Here is a 12,548-nt window from a genome sequence, read left to right as displayed (position 1 = left end):
GGGAAAACACACTAAAAAGATAAGTTAGAGATATTTGATCTACCCATGCCTTGAGTGCTTGTATAGACTAAGGATGGGAATGAGATGAGTGCCTCGTCTTCTTGAGAGGGCTTTCTAGTTTCCATATGTGTGATGTTGAGGGTCCGGGGTTCATAGTAACCAGTCCAGGGTAACTCAACGCTTGAGGGTCCGGGGTCTATTAAGATATCAGTCCAGGGTAACTCAAGCAGCCATGTGATGACACTCCCTAGTACGTAGCCTGAGTCTCCTCTGTAGATCTTGTGGACTTTGTGTATCTCTGGTGGTGTACTTATTGTATGGTGGTGTATCTATTGTTGGATGTGGTTATTTACTTTCATTAATGATAATTGGTGATTCATGGATGTTGTACTTTTGACATGTGACTTTTGACTTGAGATGATTATCTTTCGTTGACTTTATCTTATGACCTTGGTATTTGGTTTATACTTGGTTCATGTATGATGTTTGGTTATGTGGTGTCGATATTGGATTGAGTGTTCTTACTTTTGGATTATTTTATCTTCTTGAGTAGTATGTGTTTCCTATGAGGTAGTTTTGGCTATTAGGGGTACCTTGCCTAGGAATGTTTTAGGTTTGATAGTCGTATGTGGATCGTTCATTATCTTCCCTGCACGGTGGGAGTGGAAGCCTGACTAGGTAACCACGCGGTCGGGAGGTAGTGCCTTCTTACCATTTGGGTCCCCCTTCACATTGCTAGTTGCAGAAGATGTACCTTTATCATTCTTATTTCTTATCTTACAGACTTCTTTTCAGATGATGTATATATGTTATCATGTATTCTGTTGTACAGTATCTATTTTCACATACCTTGCGACATGTGCAGTGGATGTTATTGATTGGATGCACTTTCATTGTATTGTTTATACTTATGCATTTGCTTATGCGATCTTGTATCGGTTATTTCTTTATGATCATGAGACATTGTACTTGGAAACTTAAACTAATTAATTTAAAATTATTAAATGTGACTCAACGTAAAGGAACCTTTGAGGAATTGAAAACTATATCTGTAATTGCAAATGTGTATTTGTTGTGTATGTTCTTATTGCTTCCGCATTAATGTTATCTTGATGTTGTTTAAACTTCAAAAAAAAAAATAGTTCAGTAAACATTGTAACATGTTAGGTTTATTTCTCTTGGGTTCCCGAGCGGGGCGTTACACGGATTTTAGCTTGGAGATGGTAGGCACTAAATGATCCTTCACGGAGTCCATGATTATCCTCTTGGCCAGAATTTTATTCTTCTTCCAAGTTGCTTTTTCTGTAGTATTAGTGGGTTCTTGAACTTCAAATTCCACAAATTGAAAGACCATTTTCCTCAAGTACTAATAAGATTTTGGATTTCCAAAAAATAAAATTTGATGCTCCTTCTAGTCGATCTTCAACCTTCAAACCAGGTACCATGATGAAAATGAAGAAGCAAGAATAAACAAAGAAATCTAGTCTAGCCTTAAAAATCATAAGCCTAGCTTTGATACCGTGTTAAATCTGAACTAGAAACTGATAATGAACATCTTCATTTATCTTGGGAAAAACCTTTTGATACAAAGGAAACAACCAGCCCCAAAAGATGATTCCTTTATTTATTTAGAAAACTTTATTACACAAGTCAAAGCTACTGCTCTATGAACACAAGAACAAAACAATACAATCAACTCTGATGAAGGCAAGTGAAACCCAATCATTAGAATATATCAGAATAATTACACTTCATAAATTTGAATAGCAAATCAGAGAGAGCAATCGACAGACCACACACACCAAGGATAACCAGTCTTCACATTGTATATGATTGTGTTCCCCTTTCTTATATCATATTACACAGATTAATCATATACTGTCATGAGATGATAATCAACATAGATTAACGAAACTGCACAATCCACCATCACGTGAGTAAAGTGTGACCTATCTTAGTAGTGACGGAAGACAGAGGAAGCACCCACGTTGCTTGTTGTTCTGCACAATGTCAGGTTGCCTTCATTCAATATCCTATTTGCCAAAACATAACCATTGCCAGTTAATATCCTTCTTACAAAAGCATAACCCTTGCCAGTTAATGTGCAAAACCCAGAGTGCAAGGGGAGATGAAGAATTAAGACACATCTGCAATACACGCAAACAAAATCCTCCAAAAACATGTTAAATAATATTTTAATACAAATTTGCCAATTCCAAACTCTAATATTCACAATTTCATATAAAGCTAAAATATTTAACAAAATGTGCATTATCTCTCTCAGCGTACTCGGGATGAGCCTGTCCTTGGATTGCCAGAGATTCAAACTCAGCAATTTGGAGTTGGTGATGCATGCCAAGCTAGGAAGCAACATCACACATTTCACAAGTGGCGATTCATGGCAAGCTTCTCAGGCGCTTCAGCTTGTTCAAGCCAATATTTGCGGCCCTATGGCCACTCCTTCTGTTCTTGGGTCCAAATATTTTCTGTTGTTTGTTGATGATTTCAATAGAAAAATAAGGGTGTATTTCCTTAAAAAGAAATCAAATGCATTTCTTGTATTTCAAAAGTTTAAACCTTTAGTTGAAAAAGAGTCTAGGAAATCTATTATTACACTTAGATCAAACAATGGGGGGGATTTTTGTTCTATTTATTTCTCTAGCTTCTTGGATACTCACGGCATCAAATGCCAGTTAACCACACCCCACACACCACAATAGAATAGTGTAGTTGAACGACGAAATAGAACAATTATCGAGATGGCTCCACCCATGCTCGAACACAGACATGTTCCAAAGAAGTTATGGGCAGAAGCAGTCAACATTGCAGTTTATCTCTTGAATCGGTCACCCACAGTGGCGGTTAAAAGTAAAACTCTGGAAGAGGCCTAGTCAGGTGAAGCCCAAAATCAATCACTTGAAGGTTTCTGGTTCCCTTGTTTTTGTTTGGATCCTTGACGTGTCATGCACCAAGTTGGATGCCAAGAGTCAGAAACTCATGCTTGTTGGATACAGTAGTCTTCACAAAGCCTACCGCCTGATCAACGTTGACACATCTCGTCTTACCTTTAGTCATGATATAGCCTTTGATGAGCATTGAGGACCTTTCATGCTTGTTTCTCCTATTCTTGATCCAGCAAACCAGCCTATGAAAGCTCATGATTTGGGAGTTAGGTTTCCATTAGGCCCACTTGATGGGAGGGCTCTAGTAGCTCCTACAACTCCAGTTATACCAGTGATCCCTATACAAATTACCTCCTGCTTGTCCTGCAGGATCACCTTGATTTGTAGATGCTTCACCTGAGTTTGATCCAAATTCTTCTGATGAGGAACCTGATCACCAAGCATCTCCCGGTACTAACGTTAGTCGTTCTCCTCTCCGGCCTAGTGGTCAACTAAGATACTTGTTGATCTTCATGATGATGCTCATTGATGGGAGAACTACTCCGAAAAAGAGCAAACCTACAAAGTCTATTAACTTTGCTCTCAAGGCCAACATTCATAGTGTGTTTGAACCTCATATTCTAAGGCTAAAGGAATTCCAAAGTGGGAACATGCCATGACATCTGAACACCAGAGCCTGCTAAAGAATAACACCTGGGTCCTTTTTTATCTTCCATCAAGAAAGAAATCCATTGGCTACAAATGGGTTTACAAAATCAAATACAAATCCGATGGTACTTTGGATAAGTACAAAGCTCATTTAGTTGTGAAGGGCTTTTCTCAACATCAGGGCGTTAATTATGAAGAGACCTTTGCTCCTACTATAAATATGAGCACCATTAGATTAGTTCTAGCCATGGCAGCACAGTTTGGTTAGAAGATCCATCAGATGGACGTCAAGAGTGCTTTCCTGAATGATCTCCATGAAGAGGTCTACTGACACAGCCTCCTGGTTTCAAGGTTGCTTGTAAAGACCATCAAATTCTCAGATTGGTAAAAGCCCTTTATGGCTTGAAGCAAGCCCCTCGGGTATGGTACATAAAAATTGATAAGTACCTCAATGATCAAGGCTTCAAAAAGAGTTCTTCAGACTCAAATTTGTACATCAAGACTACTGATAGTGACATCATCCTTCTGGTTATTTATGTGGATGACTTGATCATCATTGGCAATTTGGCATCTTTGATTCAGGGAATCAAACATAATTTATGCCAGTCTATTGATATGACTAACCTTGAGCTCATGCATTATTGCCTAGGTGTTGAAGTTTGGCAACAATCTTCTAGTATATTCATCTCTCAGTCCAAATATTCCAAGGCTCTGTTAGACAAATTTCATCTACAGGATTGCAAACCTGCATCTACACCCATGGAGAAAGGTCTCAAGTTATCAGCTAAGTCTTATTCTCCTCCCATTGATGATACTACATACAGGCAACTAGTAGGCTGCCTCATCTACTTCTCTACTACTAGGCTTGACATCAGCTTCATAGTCAGCTACGACTCATGCTTTATGACAACTCCTAAAGTTGATCATTGGATGGCCGCAAAGCGTGTGTTTCGTTATGTGAAGGGCACTTCAGAGTATGAACTTCTTTACTCTCGAAGTTCTAATCCTAGAATTAGTGGGTTCACAAATTCAGATTGGGCAAGCTCTGTTGACGATAAAAAGTCAACTTTTGGATACGTTTTCAGTTTGGGATTTGGTGCAGTCAGATGGACCAGTAAGATGCAATAGGCAGTTTCTCTCTCCTCTATAGAGGCCAAATATAGAAGGACTATCAAGACAAGATGTGAAGTTGTTTGGCTTTGTCGGATGCTTGGGGAGATGCAAATGTCACTAGCAAACCGACTACTTTGTTTGTTGATAACGAAAGCATTATCAAGTTAGCCCAAAATCTAGTCTATTATGAACAAATCAAGCATGTGGATGTTCACTATCACTACATATGACAACTAATTGAAGATGGAACAATAGGTTTGCAGTATGTTCCTACCACATATCAGACTGCAGACATTCTCACCAAGCCTCTTGGTCCTGATAAGTTTGTCAAATTCAGAGGACAACTTGGTGTTGTAGATAGATCAACTATTAAGGGAGAGTATTACGATAATAGATAATTGTCTATTATTAGTTAATGGTAATCTATTTGTAATCTATTGTAAATATTAAAATGTTTCTAATATTTAGTAAAGCTTTAGTTTTCTATTAGCTTTTTTACCTTTCTTTTAGCTAGAATAGAATGTTTCTATTCTTTACGATCATTTCCTACAAAAACATCGTTCCATTCATTTGTATATAATGACCTTTTGGTCTCTGTTAATAACAAGCAAGTATTTTACCAATTACTTCATAATAACTTGCAGGGAAAGAATTTCAGATGTTGTGCTAGAGTTAGGAAAAGTGTCGAAAAATGGGAGTAAGAAGGAGCTGCATTAGCTTAGAAGTGTTTTGATTGCACTAGATCTGAACCATGTGAGTCCCTTGTCGTATGTGTGCCCGGAAGTTCTTTGTTCAACAGATTGCTGTTCATTACATTAGCAGTCAAGAGACTGTTTGGGAACTCTCAAATCCATGCTGGTTGAGACTGGAACAGACAAAGGCTTCCTTAGATACAAATCTTTTCTTACCAATCCTGAGAAGTAACCTGAGATCTCAGTTTATCGTCTGGGATAATCCCAAACTGAACCAACATGTTGAAAGAAGTCTGAAATAGTGGTTGACTCCTCAAGTTGCCATGCCCCAAGAAGATGCAATTGCAACTTAAATAGAAGACTTGCGACTGATAAAATCCTGAGATCAACATCCATTCTCTCCCATCTCAAGAGCTTCCTCCAGACTGGAAATTATAGGAGTTTAAATACTGTAATATAGCAGGTTGGTCAGTTCAAAAACAGGGGCTGGAAACTAACAAGAAAATATAGATAATAAAACAGTTCCTTTTCTACAATTAAATTATATTCCTTGTACTGTTCAGCAACTATATCTAGCGATGAGATTGAACTTAGGCAGCAGATAGTTAGTACCAGCTGTAGTCCCATTATACAGATATAACTCTTCACAGTAAAGAATGCCACTATCCACCAACTGAATTCTTCCAAGACTATAAACCAAGACAGTGTTATCAGTTTTCTACATTCATCAATTTTTGGACAGTTCTGAGCCATTGAAGATTCTTCCATTAAGCTGGTCTAGACAACAACATGCTGTCTTCTCTAGAATTAATTATTATCAGGAAACAAATCTTGCCTTGATTAAAGGATTAAACAATAGGAATTATGAAGAACGAGTTATTTATATAATCTGTTAGCATTATTTCAAGTTACAAAACGAAAATTAAGTCCATTGCGATATCAGCCTACTTGCTTCTTCAAATGATACCCTCAAATGACTATGAAATAATAACCTGTGAACAGAATAATAACACTATCCAATAGAAGGACGATTTGAAATAATTATCCATATAGTTGAATTTTGAACCTTGTATCTAGGTAGGATTGTCCCTGCTTGATTTTCAGTACAACATCAAAGAACAGAGAAGATTTTCATTAAATTAAAGAACCTGGTTTAATAAACTCAGAATTAAGGACAGATGAAACATGCCAGTACAAGAATAATATTGTTTGTTGTTGCTTGAATCAAGAAATGTAATAGGATGCAAACTGAGACCTTAAACTTGTATCTTCAAAATAAATGCCTCAGGAAGTATGCCCTAACCCAGAGTCAAGCGGGAAGGGTGAGATGGTGACACCAGATTAATTAAATCCTTGGCCAAGGTACATATTTAATGTAGTCAGAATGAGGACACCAGATACAACTATAGTCAGGTGTCGTACCAGAGCAGCAGTTAGCTATAGGGTATGACCAAGTTGTAGGTACCCTTACACCATATCCCAAGAGTCTTGGCACTACCATCTACCATCCCTTGCGGAGGGCCGGGTCTACTCCAGGTCATGAAGTAGGCAAGGGGGATCAAGTACAATCCATGGCTGGGTGGATAAACGCCCCAGTGATATTTTTTCCCCCTGTTCAAGACACAGACAAGAGCTTCGAGACACACTTGTACACAGGAACCTCATAAACGGAAATCAAGAAACTCATCTAACATTCTGAGTAATTTATTTACTTTTTGCTTTCAAAGTTTTATAATTTAAATACACACACAGATTGAAAAATGGAAGTTGAAATTCAGTTGTGCTAGTTATTTCCTTTCGAGATAATTTCTTTTATAAAATTATATGCAAGCGTATCTCTTATCAGAGTTTTTAGAATATGTAATCTTATCTACTTTGAAACTTCAACAAAATAAAATAAGAACATAACCATTCTACTTAGAAAATTGAAAACTTAAACAAATTACACACATGAACTAATTGAACTTTGTTTGTCAAAATTTTCAGATGTTACAAAAAAGCTCAATAGGTCAGGTCAGTACTTATATTTCCCAAAAAACAATTCCCTTGTGGGAATTAAAGCCACAGTTAATATTAGGTAAATAGGTCAAGGAAAAATTATAGTTATACTGTACAAAATATTCTGCCAAGAAAAATTCTCTTTTAGTGAAAAACCAAACTTCGTTACCAACATATTCTCTCCAATTTATTTCATCACCCACCCAATGCACCAAAAATGCCATTACCTATTTGTTCCTGCAAATATCTTAAAGTACAAATGATTAAGTGTATTGCTGATTCTATTCAAAACATAAAGTGAGCAGAAAATCAACTTAAATCATAAAGTCAAAATACCTATTACATTCATAGTACAAGGATAATCATGAATTCTTTCCAGGTTGTGTGGAAAGATGATTGTTAATTATTGTACACTTGCATATCAAATGAACAAATGCTGATGCTTAGCTGTAACTGGAATTAGCATTATCAGATTTCCACAATCCATTTGTCATATGAAATTTTGTTTTTGGATTCGATTGTCTGTGTGTTTTTTAGCATTAACGTTTCAGATCACACTCTGTGATCCATCATCAGGATGAGAGAATGTAAGAATGTAATAGCTAAGTGTAACTGGAATATTCGCTCTGTACCTTTAGAGTATTTAGAAATGGAGGATTCAACACTACTTTTGCATAACAAAATACTAAGAGTTTCCATAATGGAATAAGCCTTGAGGTATGGTCACTGTAACAGATACCCCCTTATATGTGGCATCCAAACCAATGAGTTCCTTCAAGGAACAATACATAGCATTATGTGTTTTCATAGTTTTATTAGGAATATGATAAATCTTTAGAATTACCAGTAATAAAAAGAGATCCCCAAAAGCATACTTCTGAATCCATGACATTTCTGATTTCTGCGACAATAATCCAGAAGGCTTAAGTTGAGTCAAAGGTTATATTGCACAAAGACAAGGTCAACAAGGTGTTTTGTGCTAACGTGTTCCTCTTCTTCATGTGAATGGCCTCAAACAAGCTCCAATTGCACTCACAAATAGATGAACTACAAGGTTGGCATAAGATTCGAAAGGCAAGTCTTTGCTGATTTTAGGCATTTCCGCCCCAATTTCACCAAAAACATCTGCAAAATAAAATATCAAGGAGTCAGAAAGCAAGGTGAAAACATATTTTGGTAACTTACTTTTTATCAACTTATCATGAATGTGAGACTCCAAAATTTCAAATATTGGACCGGGATTTGAGTGTCTCTTCCTCCCTTTGCCATGTCTGAAGAGAATAGTTTGCCCCTTGCACTCTAATACACTTCCAATTCAGACACAATGCTGTCTCTCACCTCAACCTCAAAAACCATCCTCTGCATGATTCAATGATTCCCTCCATGACCTCACCACTGGGATCTAAGTTGGATGGAGAGAAGCATAAACGAGGGTTAAGCAAGCAACCCGATGCATGAATGGTTTGGTGGAGCTGATTGTTCCATCTATTAATAAGTTCCCTTGCAGTAATTTTTTATAACCTTTTTGACCTTCTCCACAGCCTCATAAAGATACCCCACTAAGGTTTGATCTGCAACTACAAAACGAAGAACTCTAACCAAGGGCTCTGACACCTGCAACTGAAAAGTAGAAAAAGATTATTGTTAATCATTAGAGACTGGAGTTATAAATTATTAATGAAAGACGTGATTCTTGAATACAAAAAAATTAAATATCCAACTTTTGAAGTTTCCAAGTTACCTTGGCAACTTTTGTAGCACTTCGTGCAAATTGGTTGTCAAAGACAGTATATGCAACATTTTCTCCAATAGGCTTCTTTGAATAACTTGAGTCTAGCCATGCTTGACTCACAAACATTTGCTTCAAATCCGTTAAAGAAGTAATAATACTTTGCAATATAAAGAAAATCGTTGAACCTTGTGAACTCCCACTCTAACCAACTCCTCCCCTTGGGTGTGTTCTCTCATCAAGCAAAGAACCCAAGGGTGATTGTAGATGTATTTTGTTATCTTTCTTGCATCCTCTACAATCGGTCTCACTCAATCTAGCTTCCCTATCTCCTCCAAAAGAAGGTCAAGGACACGCATCGCACAAGGAGACCAAAATTGTGTACTATATTTATCTTGGTCAATCCTACCTGTTGCCGCATATGTCATTGCATAGTTGGTTATAATTTGCACCACATTATCAATCTCCATCTCCATTACAACTTGCTCTTACATTAGAGCTAAAGTTTCAATTGTCTTTACCTTGTTGGAGGCATCCTTGCAAGAAATTAAAAAGTTGATGTTAGTGATTTTTTCCATCCATCCATCCATCTAAAAGAATGGTGCAGCCAGATTGTTTCCATTGTAATTTTTGCTCTTCTACCACATCTTTAGCCCTAGAAACTGCATCTTTGAGCAACCTACAAGTACAAAACAAAATTAACTTTAAGTACACAATTTTGATTAAAAATTAATTTAAATTCAACAAAAATAAGTAAAAATGTAAAAAATTTAAAAATTAAAACAAGTGAACTAACCTCCCACTTTCAAGTCTATAGGAGAAGGTACCTTGTATCCCTTTCCTACGAATTTCGATAACAAAATTCAGCCAATATGGATTTGTTGGAACATTGAAGGCGATGTTGTTTAGGTACCAAAAATGGACACATTGAATGTCTACTTGCTAATGCACATCATTATTCACCCACTACCCTCAAATGATGGTTGTGCTTCAGGTGTCTTTCTGTGTACAAAAAATCTTCCCTATAAACCATGACCGTAACACTAATGGTGGTAGTCCACTAGAAATAGCAGAAGTGGTGATTGAGTAGATAGTGGATTTGTGGATATATTGGCTGCAAGGAGAGCCCACTATGCCCTCGAGTGTTGTTTCTTCTTCTTCAAGGTTGAGGAGGATACCTGGTCAACACCCACATTATTTCATTATGATCCTTTATAATTTGAGTTGAATCTAAATTGTTTTAGCAAAGTCCAAACTAATAATGGTGCTTAGAAATAATAAATGATTTTAAAAAGAAGACGTGATGGGATACGTTGAGATTTAGAAATGGCTTCGCTCGTGGCTATTTTTGCCTTTTCCCTTCACATTCTTTCTCTTCTTGGGCATCAAGCAAGGCATTCATTTATCTTTCTATTCTTTCTATGGTGTTGTTACAAACCCTTATGTCATGCTTTTTGATCCCTCCAAGGTGGTATTTCAAATGGGATATGCCTCCACTAATTACTTTATCACATTTTTGCAAATCACGGTAGTAATTTCGGGTCCTTCAAAGCAATACTTCCAAGCCCTATATCTAGCATGCGTGCCTAGATACCTAGATGGACAAGCATCTACTGAGGCAGTGGCAAACCCTACAACTGACTCAGACGCGGATGTATCTTAATTTTTTAGTTTGATGAAATTTCAATGTCCACATACAACTTGAAACAACAAATTAATATACTATATTTTAGTAAAGAAATTTAGGAAACAAACTAAACTAGTTTAAAACTTAGAATTGAGAACAAGTCAAAGACTCCAATGTTTGTCCAGTGATGCTCTAAGTCTTCTTCTTCTTGGTTAATACAAGGAAACAACAACCAATGTGTTGCTAATTCTCATAATTTGAATGGGGGACATTAAAGTCCTCCCCACCCAAAGAATGCTCCTCCTTACGCATTTGAAGACTAGGATGCCTAAGAATCTCGTTACCTTCCCCTATTGCATCTGGCAAGTTTTTCCACTTGATGAGATATTCAAAAACTACTTTATTCCTCAATTGGTTCTTCTTTACTTGTAAAAATGTTTCTAGAAGTATCAATTTACCATCCTCATCCATGGAAGGCAATTCCGTTAAAGTAGTCACATATTGTTTGAGTGCCCTTTTTAGGCATGATAAATTGAATACATTTTTAATCTTGTTTGCAAAGGGCACCTAGGATTAATATGCTACTTCAGCAATTCTCTTAGTTAACCTTAAAAGACCCATAAAACCTTGGTTTAAGCTTTCCTGCACCACTTACTTTCAATGAAGATTGTTTGTAAAGTTGAAAATGCACAAATACCCTGTCTCCCACCTCAAAGAAACTCTCAAGTTGATGGTGATCAGCATATTTCTTTTGCTACTGTTGTGCAATTTGAATATTTTCTTTGAGTGTTTTAAGGATATCTTGATTCTCTTTAGCCCATTCAAGAGACTTTGCAGTTCTAGAACCAGAAAAAATGAAATCCACAAAGTAGAAGCTTCATAACCATATAAAGCTTTGAAAGGATTCATACATATGGTCATGTGATACATATTGTAACAGAATTCTGCGAAATGTAACCACTTTGCCCATGCTTTTTGATGCCCCAAAACGTAGTTCCTCAAATGGTCTTCGGGCCATTTCTTAACAATTTCGATTTTACCATCCATTTGAGGATGATAACCAGTACTATGATAAAGTTCCATTCCAGCCATCTTCATAAACTCTTGCCAAAAATACTGATGAATATACTATCTTTGTCAATTATGGTCCTCTTTGGCACTCCAGAAAATTTGAAATATTGCTCAAAAAACAGGCCATCAATTTGGGGTGCATTAAATTCTTATGGCATTGGCATAAAATGAGCATATTAGTAAGTTTGTCCAACAAAGCAAAACACAATCCTTACCATTCACCGTAGGCAGCCCTTTAATGAAATTAAGAGATGTTCCCACTTTTGATTGGGAATAGGAAGTGGTTGTAGCAGTCCTGCTGGAAAAGAAACTTCAGCCTTGTTCCTTTTGTTAATTTTTCTGCATTTTAATTCAATTGTCTTATCATTTTAAATGAGATCACATATCTCCTTATATATATATGCATGAGGTATCTTTTCACCAAGGGGCACCATAAAATAATTATAATATTATTATATATTATAATTAATATTAACATATTATTATTATATTATTATATAATATAATAATTAAAATATATTATTATTAATATAATAATTATATCTCAATTTTGATATAACATATATAATATGATTATTGTTAATACAATAATTATAGTATCACAACCTTTATGTTATCTATGTCATCCTGAAGGAATCCAACCATAGCTACAATAAAATCAACACTCCCTCTTAGCTACGGAGGAATTCTTAATAAGTTCTAGTTTGTCCTCCTGACGCTACTTTTCAACACTCCCTCTTTAGCTAGGGAGGCTTTTATATGTAAGG

The 12,548-nt window shown here is 36.4% G+C and overlaps 1 long non-coding RNA gene across 3 annotated transcripts; it reads right to left on the bottom strand.

Moving 5' to 3' along the window:
• Positions 1-7,797: 7,797 nt before the first annotated feature.
• Positions 7,798-12,174, bottom strand: LOC149565844 (uncharacterized). 3 transcript variants are annotated; one of them, XR_016362077.1, is made up of 3 exons: positions 9,880-12,174; positions 9,096-9,762; positions 7,798-8,968 (listed from the first exon to the last, which is right to left on the bottom strand). It is a non-coding gene; the product is annotated as an uncharacterized LOC149565844 (long non-coding RNA). The 3 variants fall into 3 exon arrangements; XR_016362074.1 differs by having other exon boundaries at positions 7,798-8,974; positions 9,096-12,174; XR_016362076.1 differs by having other exon boundaries at positions 9,096-12,174.
• Between the last annotated feature and the right edge of the window lie 374 nt (positions 12,175-12,548).

The sequence above is a fragment of the Cupressus sempervirens genome, chromosome 3, assembly GCF_028749045.1.
Source record: "Cupressus sempervirens isolate cs-2001-9-10 chromosome 3, ASM2874904v1, whole genome shotgun sequence".
Classification (NCBI taxonomy): Eukaryota; Viridiplantae; Streptophyta; class Pinopsida; order Cupressales; family Cupressaceae; genus Cupressus; species Cupressus sempervirens.
The sequence above is the reverse complement of the archived record's forward strand: the minus strand, read 5'-3'. Positions and strand labels throughout refer to the sequence as shown.